Below are 23,597 nucleotides of genomic sequence, written 5' to 3' on the forward strand. Positions count from 1 at the left end.
GGAAGGAAGGAAGGAAGGAAGGAAGGAAGGAAGGAAGGAAGGAAGGAAGGAAGGAAGGAAGGAAAGGAAGGAAGGAAGGAAGGAAGGAAGGAAGGAAGGAAGGAAGGAAGGAAGGAAGGAAAGAAAGAAAAGAAAGAAAGAAAAATTCAATCCACTGGTCTTATTCTTTCCACACCTGGGAGTCGTCATGCTCTGTTTGGGAACACTATGGCAAATCACCTTTCATTAAAAAGTTGCCAACAGTCTTAAGTACAGAAACATGAGCATAATGTATATATCTTACTTGTATTCTTTTATTTGTATCCTACCTTATTAAGCTAATTACTGAAATTCATGCAATACAATAATATTTAAAAAGTGAAGAATGCACTATAAAAGAAAAAATTAGGCTGGAAAACTAAGTTAAAGGTGGGCTATATTTACACAGAACACATGCAATTCCATATGCTTGCTAGACCTGAGTGAATTGGCCTGTGAACTTTCTAGCAGGTGAAAAGAGGGAGAGTGATCAGTGTTTTGATTCTTTTCGATAAGCCATTTTCCCAGGAGAACAACCATTCCTGTGATCACGACCTGAGAGAAATTGTCCACCCTGAAACACATCGTATGATGCTCTGGTGGCATCTTCACAGTAAACCCAATCATGAGGTTCATTTGCTGCTTCATATACCTCCCTTTGTGCAATTTGATGGTACTGTGGCAAAGCCAATTCAGCAACTGTAACTTGGTGAAGGGCCAAAATGAGAAAGTCCAGGTGCTCAGTTCTCCAAAAGTCATGTTATGGTTTGAATGTTTGTCCCCTCCCAAACTCATGTTGAAATTTAGTCCCCAGTATGGCAGTAGAGAGGTGGAGACTTTAACAGGTGATTGGGTCATGAAGGTTCTGATTAATTGATTAATGGATTAATGGGTTAATAGATTAATGGGTTTTCAAGGGAGGGGAACTGGTGGCTTCATAAAAAGAAGGAAGAGGAACGTGAGCCAACACCCTCACCTGTGCTGCTTGGAGACTCTGCAGAGAGTCTGCATCAGCAAGAAGGCCCCCACCAGACTCAGTCCCTCAACACCAGACTTCTCAATCTTCATAACTATAAGAAATAAATTCCTTTTTAAAATAAGTTACCAGTTTCAGATATTCTCTTATAAGCAACAGAAAACTGAGACACCAAGGATGCATTTTAAAGCATCTAGAATTTAGGATAGGGGCTGGCAAACTATAGCCTGTGAGTTAAATATCATTTTTTAAAAAATAAGTGGTGTAAAAAAAGAATATTTCATGATGTATGAGAATTATATAAAATTCAAATTTCTGTTGTCTGTAAGTAAAGTTTTGTTGGCATACATCACATTCTTTTATTTTAATGTCTACGCCTGCATTTTTGCTACAACAGCAGAGTTAAACAGGTGAGGCAGAAACCACGTGGTCCACAAAGGCTAAAGTTTTTACTATCTGGTCTTTACAGATAAAATTTACTCCTGCTTTAGATGACTGAGAAGGGGATAAACTACATATCGTTCAGCCTTGTTTTTCTCAACTGACCTTCACTTACTACTGAGAGGCAATGAGTTAAGAGGCAATGAGTTAAAGGCAATGAGTTAAAAGGCAATGAGTTAAAAGTCCCTGAACAGTGTTTAGAATACGCATGTGCTATTTTTCCTCTCTTGAGGTAGACACATATTTTTAAAGAGTCAGCTGAGCTGTGCGCGAGACACCCCTCCTCTTCTAAAAATTGCAAAACTTAATGGGAGCATGCTCTATATTTATGATATAAAACCACAGCCATGAACACACATATACATGAGAAAAGAAACAGGCTGGTGAACCAGCGGGATCCTCAGTTACTGAGTTTTCATCTGATCATTTGCTATTTGTTCTTTTATTTTGTCATCTTCCAGTGGTATTCTAACAGACACGTGGGAGCAAACACCAAGGGTGTAAGAAAAATATATGTTGGAAAACCAGCTTGACGGTCATTAACTCAATATTCTTCCTAGGACTTGTTTGTGTCTGACATCCTTGGATTTTATTTGCAGGATATTTTGACACGGCTTATGGAGCACTATTGTTTTATGGGAACAGTTTGAGAATAACAAGTTTAAAACAGAAATGGACTCTAGCTCCTTTATTGCAAGACAGGGCTCTGAAATTTTATGGGGACAGGAGAATCTACTCAATTACTAACCAACAACTTTATAATCTTATCACAATAATGAATTTTACACAATCTAGTTGCCTGCAGATATCTGTTCCTAAAAGTATAAAATGTAAACATCACTAACAAGCCTGTTTTGGTTTCATTAAAGTAAGCATATACCAGTCACCTGAGCAATATGGACTGGTGTGACAATAAAATTCTTAGGAAGTTCTCTTTTTAATATAGTAGATTAGAAAACTTGGGTAGGGTATTTGCTCCCTAATAATGCTTCAAAGGTATAGAGAAAGCTGTCCTGGATTCAGCTGTCAATCTGTGCTTAGAAATGTCACCAATAATTTGTAGCCTGGAAGTGCTTGACTTGTGGACCCCTGGTGCTAATTGAATCCACTGATTTCTGTAAAATCCCTGCCTGTCATCAGCTCAGTAGTAGGTATGGTATTGAAACTCTAATGAACCCAGGACTAACTTTAAATAGTCACTGATTTTTTAAAAAATGTTATTACCGGGCCACAAGTTTGGATTTTTAGGGAGGGAACCTTATTCTTTTATAGCCTCTATATAATCTTTGATTAGGATCTAAGCTGTTTAAGAAGGAGGTCAAGTTTTATCCTGGAGGACACCCTATTCTTGTAGAAAAGGTTGTTGGAATTTCGGAACTCCATCAGGTAGAGCTTGCTTAGAAACTGCAGAGAAAATGAATCCTGAATTCTTGTTAGCTAGGCACTGACTTGCTTCACAGCAGCAATAGAAAAATTCATTTCAGGAATGAGGAATCCATTTCAGGAGTCCAATGAAGTGGATTGACCTGAGTGGGCGACCTGAAACCGCATTGCTGCCTGCATAGTTTAACTTTGGTCGCTATTTTCTTTGGTGCTGCAGTTTTGGAGCAGAAATCGCTTGCAAATCTGTTTTACATCACAATGGGAGGTCTTCTCCTCTAAAAGAAGTGACTATCCTGGGTGACAGGGTACTGTCCGCTGGAAGAAACAGGAATACATTTGGAGGGGCTCCAGTAAGCATCGTTGTTCTTTGGTACCTACCAGTGTCCTCTTCTCAGCAGGACACTCCCAGGAACTGTTTGCCATGAAGGGGACCAGGCTGCTCCAACTGCAGTCTGTCACCCCCTCCAGTTGGACTGGAGAGGCCTGTGGAAGCAGCTGGGGTCTTGGTTGGAATATACTCCTCATGCTAGCTAGGTCAGAACATTTCTGTTACATTCTTCTGTTTAGCTTGATGGATGGAATACAAAATGCCCCCTTCCCCACACCTGCCTCTTCACACACCTGAAAATCCCACGAGGAGCCCTACGTTATGAAATGTGTGCTTACTGCAAAGTGGCTTTTGCTTTCACGGCAATGAAAACCTTGGGTGTCCATGTGGAAAACGCACCGTATCCCACTACACTGTTTGCCAAAATTAGCAATTTATGATGCTATTCCTGTAAACTGATGTCCAACTACTATCAACTGGAGTAATTTCACCCATATGATTCCTGTTCTTGGAGTCCTTGGGCCGTAGCTGCTGCGGCTTCCACCCACACACCAAAATAGACTAGGAAGGAAGGATGTGTTAAGTCATGCGGGCGGGCCCAGTCATCTGAGCCTGGGGGGTGTTCCCTCTGGAATGGCTTTCTGATGCCCCAACTCGTCGGATTTGAATGATGCCAGCACAGGTCTGTGGCTTCTTCCTGTGAGAGTTGATAACATAGTGTCTTCCTGGTTTCAGCATTTTTTTTTTTTACCCCCATTTCTTGATTTATTCAATCCTTCCTGAGAATGGCCAAGCCAGCCCTCTGCTTATGGGACCCTAACTTCCGCTTTCCGTATTTTCCAAGATTATTCATCAGCTAGATGTGGGGCATCTTAAATCTCTCTTCAGTCATCCTTTTGGTAAGTTCTGCTTAGGATTCCTTTGTGAAGTGAGTTGTCCTTCGTCTTCCTTATTTTGTTGCTACATATTCATAAATTCTCTTTACTTTTCCTCTGCCTCGTCATTCTTTTAATTTTTAGTTTATTATAAGTACACAGTAGGTGTATCTATTTATGGGGTACATGAGATATTTTGATACAGGCACCCAATGCATAATAATCACATCAGGGTAAATGGGCTATCCATCACCTCAAGCATTTATCATTTCTCTGTGTTACAAACATTCCACTTATACTCTTTTACTTGTTTTAAAGTGTACAATAAATTATTGTTGGCTGCAGTCACCCTGTTTGTGCTATAAAATACTGGATCTTATTCATTCTCTTAACTATATTTTAGTACCTATTAACCATCCCCACTCCCCTTGCACCCCTTACCTTTCTCAGCCTCTGGTAATCATCATTCTATTCTCTATCTCCATGAGTTCAATTGTTTTAATGTTTAGATTTCATGAATGAGTGAGAAAATGTGAAGTTAGTGTTTCTGTGCCTTTAGCCTTTTCATTCTTCATGCTATGGGTATGTCAACATGAGAGAGAGGGAAATGGGAAGAAAGAGGAGGTGCGGACTATGGGGAGCCCCTTACTAGGGCACTAGGAGCAAATGTTTGGTCTCAGGGCTGACTGGGAGTCAGAGGATGCCAAAATAGAGAAGAGACTGTCTGGAGATGTTGGTTTTCCAAGACTTGAGATGAGAACTATGAAACCAAAAGGCAGGCACTGGAAATCCTGCCACCTGCCATTTTTTTGGATCCCACTGCTGGCCTGAATTTTTAGCTTGAACCAGTTTCCTTTCAGGCAACTCATTTTTTTTTTTTTTCTATTCTCACCATGGCTACATTTCTCTCCCATAACCACAGACCATCAGATTAGGGCTGGAGGGTACCCCAGAGACCATCTCCTGCAACCCTCTAAAATTAGATGGGAAGAATCTGGTCCCAGAGGGGTGATGACTTCTTCAAGGTCACACAGCAGGCTGGTGGAGATGCTGAGACTAGACGCCCATCTACTGGATTCCAGGCCAAAGCTGTCTTCTCTAATGGATAGCTGGTTCAATCTGTGGAATTCGGGAAAAGGTAACTTCTGCTGTAGCAGCTGCCTCCATGTGTGCTCCGAGAGTAATGGTGTGCATCAATTTGCCAGAGAAAAATGGCAAGGGATAGAATTCACAGCACTGAGAGAAGAAATGTCAGATAAACCTTCAATTAGACTTACTCTTCTGTAGGAAAACTGAAATTAACATAGCACATAACACCAAATTAAGTGATTTGACTTGGAAGCTACAGTCATCTACATCTTTTGGGTTTTCTCCCTTCATAAATTAAGGTGCTTCTCTTTCTTTTTTTAAATAATAAAGAGTAAAATTTTGAGACAGGTTTTCTAGGCATTATTTAATCATTCAAAGTTTTTTAAAATCTATAATCCCTGAATGAGGCAATAAATAATTTGTAATTATAATTTGGAATTTGCAATAAAGTATTTTAAGCAGATCCTATGGCAGGCAATGGGTATGACTAGTAATAAGGTGATAGCCTCTGGTTGTAAATTCCTGTGCTTCTGTTAGTGTTTACAATCTGCCCTTGAGCTGTCCTGTGGTATGTTACTGACTCATTTTTTTTTTTCATTGACATGTGCATGTGTGAATAGAGTGCTAAAAAAATTTGGTGTTCTGGGCTGGGTGCAGTGGTTCATGCCTGTAATCCCAGCACTCTGGGAAGCCAAGGTGGGCGGATCACCTGAGGTCAGGAGTTCAAGGCCAGCCTGGGCAACATGGTGAAACCCCATCTCTACTAAAAAATACAAAAATTAGCCGGGTGTGGTGGCGGTACCTGTAATCCCAGGTACTAAGGGGGCTGAGGCAGGAGAATTGCTTGAACACAGGAGGTGGAGGCTGCAGTGAGCTGAGATTGCACCACTGTACTCCAGTCTGGGTGACAGAGCAAGACTCCATCTAAAAAAATTTAGTGTTCCGGATATGGAGACTCCTCTCAAACATAAATGAGCTTTTCTCATGATTAATGATGTAATTTATCAATTATTAACCCTAAAGTGCTATCCACTAATGTCAGTGAGTCCAAATAAAGGTGGGGAAAGGTACGTATCTTCTATTTTGGTCCTGAGCACTTGAAACTAAGAACTGAATCTGTTTCTCATGTCATACAATGTAAAAAGAAAGAATGGAAAGCAACTAAAAATGTCCCCAAAGATCTATATGGCTTTATATTCCAGCTTTACTTGCTGTGACATTAAAATACAACTTCTAAAGTGATTGTAAGGCTGAGTGTGGTGGCTCACATCTGTAATCCCAACACTTTAGGAGACTGAGGTGGGAGGATGGCTGGAGGCTAGGAGTTCAAGACCAGCCTGGGCAATATAGCAACATTCCATCTCTAAAAATAAATAAATAAATAAATAAATAAATAAATAAATAGCTGGACATGATGCTGCACACCTGTAGTCTCAGCTACTGGGGGGTGATGGTGAGGGGCAGGGCTGAGGTGGGAGGATCACTTGAGCCCAGGAGTTTGAGATTGCAGTAAGCTACGATCACACCACTGCACTCTTGCCTGGGCAACACAGTGAAACCCTGTCTCTAAAATACAGTACAATAAAAATAAAAATAAAAATAAAATAAAGTGATTGTATATTGTCAATGTCCTCTGCCTAGGAAATCAGAAATCTAGAAAGCAGATTGGAGCAAGCATCCACACAAGAAGTGTCCCACAATTATAGTGGAATGATGAACAAGGGATAGGACAGCATGGTGAGTTCACCTGAGAGCGGGAAGTTCTTTCTAGATACTTCACATGATTGGAACTGAATTGATATGTGTGTGTCATTTTTTACCTTTGTGTGTCTCAATGCTTAACAGGTGTGTGCATACTCAAGTAAGCTTTGTTTTAGTTGCACTCTTCCTTGAGAAGCCAAATCTTTAGTTTGAACAATATCCTTGTGAAGCAGGAAATTTTCCCTGACCCCTTCTTGGGCAGGAACTGCAGTGTAGGTGCTGTACTAGCCAGCCACTTTGGCGCCTTCAGGGGCAAACTTCATTCCCTCGAACCCACTGTGCTCAACCCTCCTGGGAGGGAGCACACAAGTGAGTGGGTGCAGGAGCCAGGGCAAGTGCTTTTGGATAATGGCAGAAATGGACTTCATACCACCCCTGCAACAGCATCTAAGGGGGTTCCCACAATGCCTCAAGTCCCTGAGGGCATGTATTACAGAGCTCTTTTAGCTCTTCCATCCGCAGATGGTTTAAGTATTAACAGCTCGGTGTGACAGCCTTTTGCACCCGCACCTGTGGTACCTGAGCTCTTGTTCAGTGTCCAGGAAAAATCAAGTCACATGAATCAATTGAAAGGTGGTGAATGTGGAGGATTTTTTTGCTGATAATAGTGACTCTCAGTGGGAAGAAGAACTGGAAAGGGGATGGAGCGGGAAGGTATTCTACCCCCGGAGCTACACCATCAAGCTGTCCTTCTGAAGTCAAGCCGCTTCTCCTGGACTGTAGTCTCTGACATCCAGCTGCTTCTCCTCTTCGCTTTTCTGCTGCCAGAGCTTTGGGTTTTTATGGGCACAGGATGCAGGGTGGGGTGGGCCATGGGTGGTTTTGAAAAAGGCAACATTGGAGTAGGAAAACAGGAATGTATGTTCTCACTTTAAGCCATGGTTCCAGGCTTGAGGCTTGGGCCTCACTGGAGACCTGCCCTCTTTGCCTAGAATTTCCCAGCCTCCTGTCCCTATCACTTATTGCTGAGTGTAGCCTCTCGAAACACTTCGAGGTATATGGGCAGCATTTGTCATCCCCTCTACCCCACATACCTGTATATCCCCCTAAAAATATGTAGGAGTACTGAATTTTATTAAACCAAGATATTTGTAATGACAAGTCTGTAGATTGGGCATGGAGAGAGGGGACCTTGGCCCTTGAAGGACTCCATGGATAGACGCCCAGCACTTCAGGACATCACCCTTCCCCCATCCTGACACATCTGACCCTGTCCCACTCTTCGTTGGTGCCCCCGAGCTCCTGTTACAATGCCCCACTTTACCTTCCCAGTGTCAAGCACCAAGCTGTTCCTTTCCTATTTTAACACCAATCCCATTTTCTGATAACAATTCTAATTCCCATCCTAGGTGATTCTATGGACAATCCTTCGAGGAACGCCATCTGTCTCACAGTGGTAGAAACACCCTTATCTGTGAACTGTCCTGATGAGAAGCCCAGAGTCTCAGGCAGGCCCCACTCACAGGTAGACCTGAACAGCTGAGTCATGCTCTGGTCTCCACACATCCTTACTGTGAGATATCTAGGTACTCAATTACTTTTTTGAATTTAGACTCTAACAACGTTCATTAAAAAAAATTTGTTTGTGAGTACATAGTAGATGTATATGTTTTTGGAGTACATGAGATGTTTTGATACAGGCATGCAATGTGAAATAGTCACATTATGGGTGTCCCTCCCCTCAAGCACTTATCCTTTGTGTTAAAAACAATCCAATTATACTTTCAGTTATTTTAAAATGTATAATTAAATTATGGTTGACTATAGCCAATATCAAATACTAGGTTTTAGTCATTTTTTTCTAACTGATTTTTTGGTACTCATTAACTATCCCCACCTCCGCTTCACCATTGTGCCCCTCCCCCACTACCCGTCCTAACCTCTAGTAACCATTTTTCTACTGTCTATCTCCATGAGTTCAATTGTTTTAACTTAGATCCCACAGATAAGTGAGAACATGCAATGTCTGTCTTTCTGTGCCTGGCTTATTTCACTAGACATAATGATCTCCAGTTTCATCCATGTTGCTGCAGATGACAAGGTCTCAGGCCGAATAGTACTCCATCATGTGTATGTACCACGTTTTCTTTATCCGTTCTGTATTAGTCCATTTTCATGCTGCCGATAAAGACATACCTGAGACTGGGTAATTTATAAAGAAAAAGAGGTTTAATGGACTCGCAGTTTCACATGGCTAGGGAGACCTCACAGTCATGGCAGAAGCATGGCAGAAGCAAGTACATGGTGGCAGGCAAGAGAGAATGAGAGCCAAGTAAAAGGGGTTTCCCGTTATAAAGCCATCAGATCTCACGAGACTTATTCTCTACCACGAGCACAGTATGCGGGAAACCACCCCCATGATTCAATTATCTCCTCTCGGGTCCCTCCCACAACACATGGGAATTATGGGAGTTACAATTCAAGATAAGATTTAGGGGGAGACACAGCCAAACCATATCACATTCATCTGTTTATGGACACATAGGTTGCTTCCAAATTTTGGATATTGTAGACAATGCTGCAACAAACATGGGAGTGCAGATATCTCTTTGATAGACTGATTTCTTGTCTTCTGGGTATATACCCAGAAGTGGGATTGCTGGATCACATGGTAGCTCTATTTTTAGTTTTTTGAGGAACCTAACAATGTTCATTCTTAACTGAGGGGACGATGAGGCAGAACCCTCCCTGCTCTTTTCCTACCTGCTCTTGGCTCTCACCTCTTCATTCCAAGAATCTTTACCCATTTTACTTCCCCAGAGCTCTCGACATGACAATGTGGCTTGCATTCTTGTGTGGCAAACCCAGGGATATTTCCAGGACTATCTTGGCTACCCAAGAAAGGAGATGTTATTTAGAGCATGAAATGTGTTTAAATTGATAGGGCCATAAACATATGCTTGCAAGGCTTGATTAGTAATTTGGTATTTGAGAAGTTTCCTAACAATGAATGGACTCTAAAGTCAATCAGATCTGCATTAAAAATCCAGTTTTGCCATGTGAGTGACTTTAGTTTTAACTTTTCTGTATCTCATTTACAACATCCACAAAATGCTGATACTAATAAATAGTACCTACCTCATGGAGTTGCAAAGATTAAATGGATGTTTCATGTAAAGCTCTAGCACAGTGCTGGGAATAGTAAGAGCTTGATGCAGCCTCAGTCTCTAATGTAGCTTGTCATTGAGGAGAGGAGGATACTAGGTACATAAGGAAATGCATAACAAAATTCCAAAATACTAAGATTAATTTAATTGAAGCTATCCTCACAGGGTTAATGAGAATTCTGGATGGAAATATAGTTAGAATGAAGCATAAATCAGGTTGCATTCCTTGTAACACAAAGTCGTGCTGCACTGGATACATTCACATCCCGATTGTTTGTTTTTTTGTTTGTTTTTTCTGTTATGTTTTGAGATGGACTTTTACTCTTGTTGCCCAGGCTGGAATGCAATAGCACGATGTCAGATCACTGCAATCTCTGCCTCCCAGGTTTGAGTGATTCTCCTGCCTCAGTCTCCTGAGTAGCTGGGATTACAGGTGTGTGCCACCATACCTGGCTAATTTTTTTGTATTTTTAGTAGAAAAGGGGCTTCACCATGTTGGCCAGGCTGGTCTCAAACTCCTGATGTCAAGTGATCCACCTGCCTCAGCCTCCCAAAGTGCTGGGATTACAGGCATGAGTCACTGTGCCCAACCCCCATTGTTCTTATAGATAGGATTTCTGGCCTTAGAATCACAAGGCGTTTGTTTAAGAATTGGTTATGATGTTTTTCAGATCCTGAATTCTAGTGGAACAGCTGACACCAACCAATTTGAAGATTCTCTCCAGAGAAAGCAAATCAACATGAGAGTACAGCTTGTTTATCTCCCTGTCCCATGACTTCACCCTGCACTCTTTGGTCAATCAATAATGTCCACACTTTGGCTCACTCCAAAACCCTTAAAAACCTTAGCCCCAAACTCTGTGAGTAGAACAGATTTGAGGTTTTTTCCCATTTCCTCATTTGGTGACACTATGATTAAATCTCTTTCTCTGCTGCAACCCAGTGTCTCTGTGTATTAACTTGCCATATGTTTTGGGCAACAAACATATTACGGTTATAAAATTATTTTCTTTTTCTTCTTTTTTTTTTTTTTTTGAGACGGAGTCTCGCTGTATCACTCAGGCTGGAGTGCAGTGGCGCGATCTTAGCTCACTGCAAGCTCTGCTTCCCGGGTTCATGCCATTCTCCTGCCTCAGCCTCCGAGTAGCTGGGACTACAGGCGCCCGCCACCACGCCCGGCTAGTTTTTTGTATTTTTAGTAGAGATGGGGTTTCACCATGTTAGCCAGGATAGTCTCAATCTCCTGACCTCATGATCCACCCGCCTTGGCCTCCCAAAGTGCTGGGATTACAGGCTTGAGCCACTGCGCCCGGCCATAAAATTATTTTCATGTTCCCCTTCCCCAGATGTGAAATATGTGCCTTCTATGAGAAAGACTGTCAGTCATGCTTCTATGAATCTTGCAGGGTGTATGCGGGGTGCAAGGCCCAGGTGACTCTTTATCTAGGCCAGTTCTCAGGGTTGTGTTTGAAGCCAGCAATCTTTAGACCTCAGGTCACATCTCTCACCACACAATGAACAGGCTTGCCTATTGTGTAAAAGGAGTGGGTTCTCCAAGCATAGTGTTCCTCAGCTGTGAAGAACCTCCTCTCCTCAATCCCACTGTGTGCACAGTCTCCACTTGGGCCCACATTGCTTCATACCCATAGGAATTAAGTGTGGGTGCGGTAATGAACAGACACACTGTGCTGTGAGTAACAAAGTCCTTTGTCTCTGACCCAGGAATCTTGTGTTTTCTATCAGCATCCTTTATGCTAATGTCTCAAGAGAGATTCAGAGCAAGACATGATACTGTCTCCTAGCTCCATTACACCAGGTGCCCAAAACCGTGAAGCTATGTTTACTGAGAATGAAAGCCTGCAAACCTGAATGGCCTTTCCCTGGGAAACATTTTCATATAACATAAAATGGACTAGACTAATGATTAATGACTGAATGGGATTCTAGAATGTGCCAGTGTCTGTTGACTTTTATGATCCTTTTGCTGTAAGGGATCCTGTTCTAAGACCAGAGGTCAACTGTGTTATTGGGATTTATAATAAGAAAGAATACATTTGGTCTTAATTCCTGTTTCCTCCCACATAGCTCCTAAAACACTTGGCCTCTCCAAGGTGACAAGTGCCATTTTGTATGCTAATAAGATGACTGATGGCTGGGGGATCCCGGGTAGCCTCAGGATAGGCATCTGGTTGCCTGGAAACCAACCTTGTGATGAGAGGGCTGGAGTATTCAGTTCCCTCCCCTGTATTTCTGGGAATAGAAAGAGGCTGAAGGCTGAGTTGATCACCAATGGCCAATGACTTAATCCATCATGCCTATGTAATAAAGCCTCCATAATACCCCAAAGGACTGGGCTGGGAGAGTTTCCAGGTTGCTGAACACAAGGAGGTGATGGGAGGGCATTGCACCATAGAGCACATGGAAGCACTGGATGCCTTCTCCTATAGCTTGTCCTATGCATCTCTTCATTTGGCTCTTCATTTGCCTCCTTTCTGGTATCCTTTCTAATAAATCAGCAATAGTGAAAGAAAAAAAAAAAAGGCATAGAATCAACAAATGATTAAGTCACTAAGGCCCCATTCTGAATTTTGGTGACCTGATCCACAGATTCATATTACCCAAGGGCTGACACAGTTTTGAGAGAATATTTCTAACTCTCCATGTCGCAGACAAACCATTTCCTCATTGAATGCTAGGAAGCAATACAAATACTTGATGTCCAGTGCAGAAAATCTTGTGAACAGAAATAATAATAACCACAGTTGGAGGAAATAGTTCAGTTCAACGATCAGTCTAATATCTAGTTATTAAATAGATGGTGATATGGGCAGGAGGCAGGGAGATACTGGGTGGAAGAGGGAGGGGTCCCTGGCAGAGCCTCACCCTCAAGCCTGGACCAGTGGCCCAAAGCAAGAATATGCATTCCTGTTTTCCTGCTCGAATGTTGTCTTTTCCAAAATGATCCTGGCCCACCCCACTCCCCATTCTGTACCCATAGAAATCCCAGGCTCCACTGGAAGCAGAGCAGCAGAGAAGGAGAGAAGAGAAGCAGCAGCTTAACATCATTGAGAAGTGGCTTGACTTCAGAGGGACAGCTTGACGGCGGAACCTCGGAGAGAGTTCAACTGGGGACAACCAGACTCCAGGGGAAGACCACCTTCCCACTCCATTCCCTTTCCAGCTCTCCATCCCACTAAGAGCCACTTTCATCAGCAATAAAATCTCCTGAATTTACCATCTTCATCTCATTTGTGTGACCCGATTCTTCCTGGACCCCGAACAAGAGCTCAGGATACAGAGGGTAGTCACACTGAGCTACTAAACACTTAAGCTGTCCACGGATGGCAAAGCTAAAAGAGCACACTGTAACACACACCCTTTGGGGGTCCAGGGGTCACAGGTACCCCCCAGATGCTGCTGCAGGGCCGCACAGAGTTCTGCTCTTGCTGGCACCCAGAAGCACTCATCCTGGCCCCTGCACCCAGGCACCTGCATGGTCCCCTTCCCGTGAGGGGTTGAGAGCTGCGGGATAAGTAAACAAGCCACCCACTTCACAAGTCCCACAAAGCGGTCAAGGTAAATGCCCTGTTTCAGTAGGAAGTTTGTGTGAAGGTGGAAGATGTTGAAGTCTGGTATGCCTTGTTAGGCTCAAGCTTCAAAGTCAAGAGGTATAAAACATTAAATCAATTGTGACCTTGATGATAAACCATCCTTGACTCATCTTCTGTCTTACAGCCTATGGAGGCATTCAATAAATGATTACAAGGTGGATGAAAAAATTGTTCAAGATAGGGTCAAATGCCAGAGATGCAGTCAAATGGAGAGATAAGTGATAGGAACCAGTTTTTATTAGGTCAATGGAGGTGTGACTTAGGGTCTGCTGTAGATAGAGGAGCTGTCCTAGTTGGGGGAGTAAGATAGGAAGACAGGAAAGGAGTTTGTGCCTCTACAGGAAATGAGCTCCTTTTATCCTCTGATGTATCCCGTCTTTTTATTGTCTTCTGGTTTTCCTTTTCTTCTCTCTTTTTGTCTCTCCCATAAAAATTGCTGTCTGTATGTGGCATCGGTTCAGTTCTTTAAAATGCGACCACCTGTGAGTGTGAGAGAGCATATGCTTTTAATCTTCTCATAAGTTGTATTTAGAGTCAGTACAGTTCTGCAAGAGTGGAATCTGCCCAAGAAAACATTGAACAACTTGTGGAATATGATTAAACTTTGATGAACCCAATCATTCACCTAAAAAGTGACTTTTCTCATAGACAATTCATAACCAGGCTAATTTGATATTTGAAGTATATCCTCAACCTGGTGATTTGCTTCTTTAACTGAAGGCTACTGTCTTCATGAGTGCCCTTTAACCTACCAGCTTATTGTTGTTAAAACAATTTTTCTTTCTTTCTTTCTTTTTTTTTTTGAGACAGGGTCTTGCTTTGTTGCTCAGGCTGGAGTGCAGTGGCACTGTCACGGCTCACTGCAGCCTTGACCTCCTGGGCTCAAGTGATTCTCCTGCCTTAGCTTCCTGAGTAGCTGGTACTACAGGTACCCTTGGTAATGTTTAAATTCTTTGTACAGATAAAATTCTCACTATGTTGCCCAGGCTGGTCTCAAACTCCTGGCTTTGAGCTATTTCCCCAACTTCAGCCACCCAAAGGGCTGGGATGTTAAAACATTTTTAAGCCAGAAAGGGAAAACAAAACATGAGTTCTTTGTGTCTAATAAAAAAAGAAATTCTGCCTGTATACATGAAGGTTTTGAACCAGGACCATTAAAAAGTACTTCTTAGGATAGAAAATGAAGTGTTAACAAAGTTGCTGACATTTATAGATGCAAAACACTGGCTATAATTTTAGATTTTATATCTTCAAACACAATTTACGAAGAGATATTCACTATGACCTAGATGTTCTTTCCCTGGGTTACCAAGCATTGCAGGGAGGCTCAGGTGGTGACTACCTGTGATCTACGTTATTGTATGCACTTGTTTATGCTCTATGTTCTTCTATAAACTTGCAAGGAATGTACAATGAAGGTCATTCTTGATAGATATTTACAATTCATTATATAAAAGTTTGCCAAAATATTTTTGTTCCAGAATGTTAAAAGGAAGTGGTTTTAGATGCAAATCCCCATAAACATGCTCCTTTGTTCATGTACAATTTCATTTGAAAAGGTTTCTTTTCCCATTTTCCTGATTCTTCCTCCCCCGTTGGCCAGACCAACCTGTTTATTTATAAAAGCCTAGTAAGTGCTGGGTAACTGCAGCTTCTGAACAACCAAAGAGAAAGAGGAGGGACTGCTAGGAACTAAGTGACTTTTCAGGCTTGTGTTCTGTTCAGGAAAGCTGTCATTATTTTTCTCTTAGAATGTGAAATAATGTGCCAAGCAAGGAAAGCATCCTAACGCCTTTATTTCTATATTTCTGACTTCTTTCTGATGATCGTTAGTTTTATCAGAAACTTCTAATTTCCTTTAAATATGGAATTTTAACATGGTTTGGTACATTCTTAAGTACCTCTATTCTGTCTTCTAGTCAAATATTTTTTCTTGAAGCGATGTCAAAATTTATAATAGAGTTTGATATAATTTTAATATTTGATGAATTTTTAATTTTTGAATAGATTATATATTGCATAGTAAAATATTCAAAGGAAATAAAGGATATATATGAAAAGTAAACCTTTCCCCCATCCTTTACCCCTTGGTTTTCCATTTCTAATTCTCCTTTCCAGAGATGACCATGATTATGAATTTTTTTTTTTTTGACACGGGGTGTCAGCGTGTCACCCAGGCTGGAGTGCAGTGGCATGATCATAGATCATTGCAGCCTTCAGCTCCCAGGCTCAAGCGATCCTCCTGCCTTAGCCTCCTGAATAGCTGGGACTACCGGTGCACAGTGCATGCTACCATGCCTGGGTTTTTTTTTTTTTCCTTTTTTTTTTTTTTTAGACAGGGTCTTGCTATGTTGCCCAGGCTGGCCTCAAACTCCTGGCCTCTAGTGATTCTCCCACCTTGGCCTCCCAAAGTGTTGAGATGATAGGCATGAGTCACTGCAACCATCCGATTATGCATTTATTTTATACCCTTTCAGAGAAAAACATATACATATAGCATCTACACTCATCCTTCATCTTTTACACAAATAGTAAAATAATATACAATGTTCTGTGTTTTGTTTTCTCCCTATATCTACACATCTCAGAAAATATTCCACATCAGTATATGTAGAAGTGGTGTTTTCTTATTTTCATAGCTGTACCTTATTCAATTGTGTGGGGATATCAAAATTTATTCAACCAGTTCCTTATTGATAAATATTTAAGTCATTTTCAATATTTTACTCTGATCCTCCATTCTGTGATGACTATCTCTGTCCATATGTTTTTGTGCACACATGTAAGACTTTCTATAGGATAAAATATTAGACTCAATTTCTGGGTTCAAGGAAATATACATTTCCATTTTAATAGGTATTGCCAAATTGTCCTCCAAAGACGTTCCCCCAATTAACACTCTCAACAACATACTTTGGAAATATAGATTTATTTTTAAAATGTGCACTATCTTTAAAGAGAGGCAAACCTGCTCCATATTTGCCACTATGCCTTGCAATCAGTGACTAAATGAATCTACCAGACACCAAATATAAATAAGAGCACGTTAGAGTTACTAGTGAAATTAGTTAGTGTAATGCACCTTCTCACCTTCCGTAGCTGATTAAAAGTATACTTGATGCCCATGCTTCAACTTGCAATCTTGAGAGTGTTTAGTAGCTGTGCACAGAGCATCTGACAGCTATGCTTATTGACAGGAGAGAGCGTTCTGTGTGTTTTAGACAAATAAAGGTCAATGTCATAAACCTGATGCTCTTTTGTTAGACAAATATTTAAACTGTGATCTTGTATCTCAAAATTCAGCACAGGATTAAACATGACGGTGAGTTCAGCAGGTGTCTGCCATTCCTGCTTAACACTGTCTACACTTTTGATGTTGGCTCATAATCAGATCATTTAGACTCAGCCTGAAACAATTTCGTCTGCTTTTAACATGTCAATAGAAAATAAAAATGGTTTCAACCGCTGTATTTAGAATTAGGAATTTCAAAGTTATTATTATGATTACTAATGGAATAAATATTTTATAATAACTTTCTTGCACATAGTTATTTTTCATATTTAAAAATTCTCAGTTTATGCCATGAGGCTTTTATTTTCTCTTTGATTGTGTTATGTCCAAGCTCACCATCTTCTCTGAATGCTGAAGTAAATTCTTTATTTTTTTATTTTTTATTTTTATTTTTATTTATTTATTTTATTTATTTATTTATTTATTTTTTTGAGATGGAGTCTGGCTCTGTCGCCCAGGCTGGAGTGCAGTGGCATGATCTAGGCTCACTGCAACCTCTGCCTCCCTGCTTCAAGCTATTCTTCTGGCTCAGCTTCTCGAGTAGCGGGATTACAGGCGGCCACCACCATACCCAGCTAATTTTTGTATTTTTAGTAGAGATGGGGTTTCACCATGTTGGCCAGGCTGGTCTGAAACTCCTGACCTCAAGTGATCCACCTGCCTCAACCTCCCAAAGTGCTGGGATTACAGACGTGAGCCACCATGCTCAGCCCCAAAAGTGAATTCTTATACCTTGCTTTGTTAATCTGGCTGAATGCTTTGACTTCTCTGAATATACTTCAGGGGTCCCCAGCCCTCAGCCACGAATTGGTAGCTGTCCGTGGCCTGTTAGGAACTGGGTAGCACAGCAGGAGGTGAGTAGCCTGTGAGCAAGTGAAACTTCATCTGTAGTTACAGCCACTCCCTGTCACTAGTATTACCATCTGAGCTCCACCTCCTGTCAGACCAGCAGAGGCATTAGATTCTCATCGGAGTGCAAACCCTATTGTGAACTGTGCATGCGAGGGAGCTAGGTTCCCTGCTCCTTATGAGAATCTAACGTCTGAGGATCTGTCATTGTCTTCCATCACCCCCAGACGGGACAGTCTAGTTGCAGGGAAACAAGCTCAAGGCTTCCACTGGTTCTACGTTATGATGAGTTGTATAATTGATTCATGATATATTACAATATAATAATAACAGAAATAAAGTGCACAATAAATGTAATAAGCTTGAATCATCCTGATACCATCACCCCACCCCAATCCACGGCAAAACCATCTTCTAGTAAAGCAGTCCCTGATGCCAAAAAGGCTGAAGACCACTGATACAGTTCTGCCATCTACATTAGCAGTAGTGTCTTCTTGATAAGATGTGACAGCTTGTGACATAAAAGCCTGACGGTGCAAATCAAGAATTTTTAAATGCGTAAAGATGGTGACTCATAGGATATTCATTATGAAACATTTCCCCCAGTAATAAAAATCTTGAACATTCCTAATTCTAAGTCAGATGTTGAGGCCATTTTAATTTTTTATTGACATATCAAAAGCAGTCAGTAGTGTTCAGTGAAACATTCACGTTTCTAAGTGTCAAATAAAATAAATATCTCTAACAAAAGAGAGCAGCAATGATCCCTAACTACCATAAAAAAGCGTGATCACAGCTTTTTTCTTTTTCTATTCTTTACAACCTATGTTTTTTCTTACTATTTCATCTTCAAGATTACCTTTTAATAAGTCTCTGTCACTCCGTAAACACTTGATCCTTCAAAATCAAGGTGGACATATCCCAACTTGATCTCATCTCACCGCACAGCAGCTTCCCTTTCAGAATTTGCTATGTCAGGGAGTAATGTCACCATGCACCCAGCAAAACTTTTTTTCTCCCTCCCTTGCCCCTTCTCCTGCACAATCCACTGGTCACTAGCTACTATTGATCCTACCTCCCAAATACCTATTAAATCTATCCACTTCTCTCCATCTCTACTGCTCCTTCCTCCTCTTACCGGGATGCAAATGCAAAGCCCAACTGGATCCTCCATGTTTACACCTGTCTTTCCAGGTCACTTTTCTATAAAAAGGATATAAGAGTCAAATTTCCATTTCAGGCCAAAAGAAATTAACAGGTACTAGATACATCCTCTCACTTGTAAAACTGAAAGACTAGAAAAATATATATAAAACAAGAGTTCTCTTCTGCCAAAAGGCTCCTGGAACTGATAAACAACATCAGTAAATTTTCAGGATACAAAAATCAATGCAGAAGAATCAGTAGCATTTCTCTACACCAGTAGGATTCAAGCTGAGAGCCAAATCAAGAATGCAATCCCATTTACAATAGCTACCAAAAAATCCCCCACAATAACCTAGGAACACATCTAGCCACAGAGGTGAAAGATCTCTACAACTACAAACCACAGAGGTGAAAGATCTCTGCAACTACAAACCACTGCTGAAAGAATCATAGATGGCACAAACAAATGGGAAAACATTCTATGCTCAAGGATTGGAAGAAACAATATCATTAAAATGATCATACTGCCCAAAGCAACATACAGATTTAATACTATTCCTATCAAACTACCAATGTCATTTTTTGCAGAACTAGAAAAAATGCATTCCTAAATTCATATGGAATCAAAAAAGATTCCTAATGGTCAAAGCAATTCTAACCAAAAAGAACAGTTGGAGGCATCACATTCCCTGACTTCATATTATACTATAAGGCTACAGTAACTAAAACAGCATGGTACTAGTACAAAAACAGACACATAGACCAATGGAACAGAATAGAGAACCCAGAAATAAATAAAAATCACACACCTACACCCATCTGATCTTTGACAAAGTCAACAAAAATAAGCAATGGGAAAAGGACTTCCTGTTCAATATATGGTGCTGGGATAGCTGACTGGCCATATGCAGAAGAATGAAATTAGACCTCTAACTTTCACTATATACAAAAATTAATTTAAGATGGATTAAAGATTTAAATGTAAGACTTCAAACTATACGAATCCTAAAAGAAACCTAGGAAACGTCATTCCAGACATTGGCCTTGGGAAAGAGTTCATGACTATGTCCTCAAAAGCAGTTGCAACAAAAACAAAAACTGTCAAGTGGGACATAAACTAAAGGGCTTCTGCACAGCAAAAGAAACTATCAATGGGGTAAACAGATAACCTACAGAAGGGGGGAATATATTCACAAACTAGGTATCTGACAAAGGTCTAATATTCATAATCTTTAAGAAACTTAAACAATGAGGTTTGCCATGTCAGGGAGTAGTGTCAGCATGATCCGGCAGCACATGTCAACCCCTCTTTCCCCCTCCTCTGCCCCTCCTCCTGCACAATCCTTCGGTCACCAACTGCTGTTGATCCTACCTCCCAAATATCTCTAAAATCTATCCAGTTCTGTCCATCTCTATTGCTCCTTCTTAGTCTTACCTGGATGCAAATGCATTAATTACAAAAGGGAGTATTTGTCTTTTGCTTGTTCAATTGTTTAAGTTTCTTAAAGATGCTGGATATTAGACCTTTGTCGGCTGCAGAGTTTGTGAATTTTTTCTCCCATTCTGTAGGTTGTCTCTTTACTCTGTTAATAGTTTCTCAATGATAGACTAGATAAAGAAATTGTGGTGATACAGATACACCATGGAATACTATGAAGCCATAAAAAGGAATGAGATCATGTCATTTGCAGGGACATGGATGGAGCTGGAAGCCATTATCCTCAGCAAACTAATGCAGGAACAGAAAACCAAACACCACATGTTCTCACTTACAAGTGGGAACTGAACAATGAGAACACATGGACACAGTGAGGAGAATAACACACACTAGGGCCTTTTGGTGGGTCAGGGAAAGGAGAGCATTAGGAAAAGTAGCGAATACATGCTGGGCTTAATACCTAGGCGATAGGTTGAAAGGTGCAGCAAACCACCATGGCACATGTTTACCTATGTAACAAAACTGCACATCCTGCACACGGACCTAGAACTTAAAATAAAAATAAAATTAAATAAAACAAAAAACAACAACAACATACAGGTAAAAGACATGAACAGACACTTCTCAAAAGAAGACATGCAAGCAGCCAACACACGTATGAAAAAATGCTCACCACCAGTAATTGTCAGAGAAATGATCATCAAAACCACAATGAGATACCATCTCACACTAGTCAGGATGACTATTATTAAAAAGTAAAAACAATGGACGCTGGTGAGAAAAGGGAATGCTTATACACCACTGACGGGAATGTAAATTCGTTCAGCAACTGTGGAAAGCAGTTTGAAGATTCCTCAAAGAACTTAAAACAGAAGGCCGGGTGTGGTGGTTCAAGCCTGTAATCCCAGCACTTTGAGAGGCTGAGGTGGGCAGATCATCATGAGGTCAGGAGTTTGAGACCAGCCTGGCCAAAATGGTGGAAACCCTGTCTCTACTAAAAACACAAAAAATTAACCGGGTGTGGTGGTGTGTGCCTGTAATCCCAGCTACTCGAGAGGCTGAGGCAGAAGACTTGCTTGAACCCAGGAGGCGGAGGTTGCTGTGAGCGGATCACACCTTTGCACTCCAGGCTAGGTGATAGAGCAAGACCCTGTCTCAAAAAAAAAAAAAAAAAAAAAAAAAAAAAAAAAAAAAAAAAAGAACTTAAAACAGAACTACTGGTTTACCCAGCAATCCCATTACTGGGTATGTATCTAAAAGAAAAGAAAATAAATCTTTCTATCAAAAAGAAAACTGGACTCACATATTCATTACAGCACTATTCATAATAGCAAAGACATGGCACCAATCTACGTGCTCATCAATGGTAGATTGGATAAAGAAAATGTGGAATATGTACACCAGGAAATGCTATGCAGTCATGAAAAGGAATAGAAAGGAATGAAGTCATGCTTTTGTTTTCCTTTTTGAGACAGAGTTTCGCTCGGGAGGGCAGTTTGTGATCTCTGCTCACTGTAACCACTGCCTCCCGGGTTCAAGCAAATCTCCTGCCTCAGCCTCCTGAGTAGCTGGGATTACAGGCACCTGCCACCACACCTGGCTAACTTTTGTATTTTCAGTAGAGACAGGATTTCACTGTGTTGGCAAGGCTGGTTTTGAACTCCGGACCTCAAGTGATCTGTCCTCCTAGGCCTCCCAAAGTGCTAGGATTACAGGTGTCAATCACTGAGCCCAGCCTGAAATCATGTTCTTTGCAGCAACATGGATGCAGCTGGAGATTATTATCCCAAGCAAATTAACACAGAAACAGAAAACCACATGTTCTCACTTATAAGTGTGAACTAAACATTGAGTACTCGTGGACATAAAGATGGCAACAATAGACACTGGCAACTACCAGAGGGGAGGGAGCAAGGGTTGAAAATGACCTATTGGGTATATTTTCAGTACCTGGGTGATGAGACCATTTGTACTCCAAATCTCAGCATCACACAATATACGCATGAACCTGCACATGTACTCACTGAATCTAAAATAAATGGGAAAAAAAAGTTCACAAGATATTGGATATAAGGCCACTGGGTCATGAAGAGTAAGGATAACTGAGACAAGGAAACAAATCAGGTGAGTCCTATGATTGACTATCATGTGGACAGTTTCCAGGCCATGATGCAGGGAGAAGAAGCCGCATGGAGTCTGGGAGTCTCTTTGAATTAAGGAAAGGGGAGCAGGGAGATCAAAGTAGTTAGATTTCATATGGTGAAATACCTGAAAGGAGAGAGCTGCAAAGAGAGAAAACTTGGGAAATCTGCTAGGTGTCCTCTGCAAGTATTTGGCTGAATACTGGTTAATGAATGTTGGTGAGGAGACTACTCATGCTTTAGAAATAACCACTCAAAGGAATTAGTGGGAAATAAACCCAAACCTCAATCAGGATCTACAATAATGCCCATTTTCTCAGCAGTCACAGTGGGAAACCTCACAATTTATGGTTTATCAAGTAGGATACTCAGAAGGGTTTTGCCTCAGTAGGGAAGAAAATTTTCCCTGAACTTAATGCTCCGCTGGTCCTGTCTAACAATGCTTAAGAGCAAGATCAAAGAGAATAGAAGTATTTTGAAGTAATTTGATCATATACCAGAAAACAAAACAAAAAACAAAGTGGACAGGAATACAAAAATATTCAGCAGTCAGCAATGTAAGAATCACAATGTCTAGTTCATGAAAAAAAAAGGCAGAAAAGTACAATACAGAATAAGGATAAACATCAATTAATCAAAACTGACTCAGAATTGATGCAGTTGAAAAAATTAATAGGTAAAGACATTAAAATAGTCATTATAACTGTTTTTGCAGATCAAAAAGCTAGATGAAAGATAAAATGGCCTAAGTAGAGACATAGAAAATATAAAAAAAGAAAGTCAAATTTCGAGAGATGAAGCCTACGATGTCTAAGATGAAAAATCTCTGTGGTTAATAGCAGATTAGACGTTGCAGAAGAAAAGATTAGTGAGCTTGAAGACATAGCAATAGAAACTATCCAAAATGAAACAGAAAGAAAACAGACCAAAAAAAAAGAAGAGCATCTGTAAGCTATGAAGCAACTTTTAAGAGGCCTAGTATATACATAATTTGGGTAGGATAGAAAAATGGTTTGAAGAAATAATGGCTGAAGTATTTCCAAAATTTATGAAATCTGAAACCAACAGATCTAAAAAGCTTAAACAAATCCAAGAGAAGTATCATGAAGAAAACTGCATCAAGACACATCATAATCAAATCG

The 23,597-nt window shown here is 40.8% G+C and overlaps 1 long non-coding RNA gene across 1 annotated transcript; it reads left to right on the forward strand.

The window, feature by feature from the left end:
* Positions 1–3,789: 3,789 nt before the first annotated feature.
* LOC103238105 (uncharacterized) lies at positions 3,790–10,916 on the forward strand. The gene is made up of 4 exons (XR_499090.3): positions 3,790–4,045; positions 4,944–5,159; positions 6,752–6,847; positions 10,650–10,916. It is a non-coding gene; the product is annotated as an uncharacterized lncRNA (long non-coding RNA).
* Positions 10,917–23,597: the final 12,681 nt, after the last annotated feature.

The sequence above is a fragment of the Chlorocebus sabaeus genome, chromosome 9, assembly GCF_047675955.1.
Source record: "Chlorocebus sabaeus isolate Y175 chromosome 9, mChlSab1.0.hap1, whole genome shotgun sequence".
Taxonomy (NCBI): Eukaryota; Metazoa; Chordata; class Mammalia; order Primates; family Cercopithecidae; genus Chlorocebus; species Chlorocebus sabaeus.